Source organism: Hyposmocoma kahamanoa, unplaced genomic scaffold (assembly GCF_003589595.1).
Source record: "Hyposmocoma kahamanoa isolate Upper Pololo Valley unplaced genomic scaffold, ASM358959v1 79, whole genome shotgun sequence".
NCBI classification, from domain to species: Eukaryota; Metazoa; Arthropoda; class Insecta; order Lepidoptera; family Cosmopterigidae; genus Hyposmocoma; species Hyposmocoma kahamanoa.
The window spans coordinates 10,398,166-10,398,887 of record NW_020653993.1 but is presented as its reverse complement, the minus strand read 5'-3'; the positions used below and the strand labels follow the sequence as shown (position 1 = coordinate 10,398,887).

General features: G+C 51.0%; 1 protein-coding gene across 1 annotated transcript in view; it reads right to left on the bottom strand.

Moving 5' to 3' along the window:
* Window positions 1-722, bottom strand: part of LOC113233553 — an 11,325-nt gene that overhangs the window by 3,987 nt on the left and 6,616 nt on the right. The window lies entirely within an intron of this gene.

The window sequence follows — 722 nt, the reverse complement described above, 5'->3', positions numbered from 1 at the left end:
AGCGGGCCCCCCAGCCCGGCCCCCAACCGGGCCCCAAAACGTGCCCCTACCGGGGCCCCCAAGAAGGGCCCCAAGCGGCTCCCCCAACCGGGCCTCCAACCGGGTCCCCCGACAGGGCTCCCAACCGGGCCCCCCATACCGGGCCCCCCAACCGGGGCCCCCTACCGAGGCCCCCAACCGGGGCCACCAACCGGGGCCCGCAACCGGGTCCCCCAACCGGGGCCCCCATAACCGGGGCCCCCATAACCAACGCCCTAACTCATCCCCCTATGCCCTATAAATTTATCATAATTGTCAGTTTTAATTGTTAATTGTTAATGAAAAACATTGAAAAGATTGAAAATTGATCAATTGTTAATTGCGGTTCTCGCAACTAACAATTGATCAATCGTTAATTGCTGTTTCGCAATTGACAATTAATTAATTGTCAATCTTTAATTGCCAGAACAATTAAATTTTGCCCAACACTGACTACAGGTTTCTTACCACGATATGATTTCTTTTTAATTTTCCGATATTTCGCAACGAATACACGCTCCATGGTTACCAGTTGACTGGCCAGCAGCAGGTGACAGCTTTAAGAACAGACGTATCTGTCCATTCCTTCGCTGCCCACATCCTTATCTCAATTACCTATGGCGTTACCATAGTCACTCACTTTGTTCCGACAAACCACACTCCAGTGAGATACAGTTATCGACACGCGAAACTTAAGTCAAATT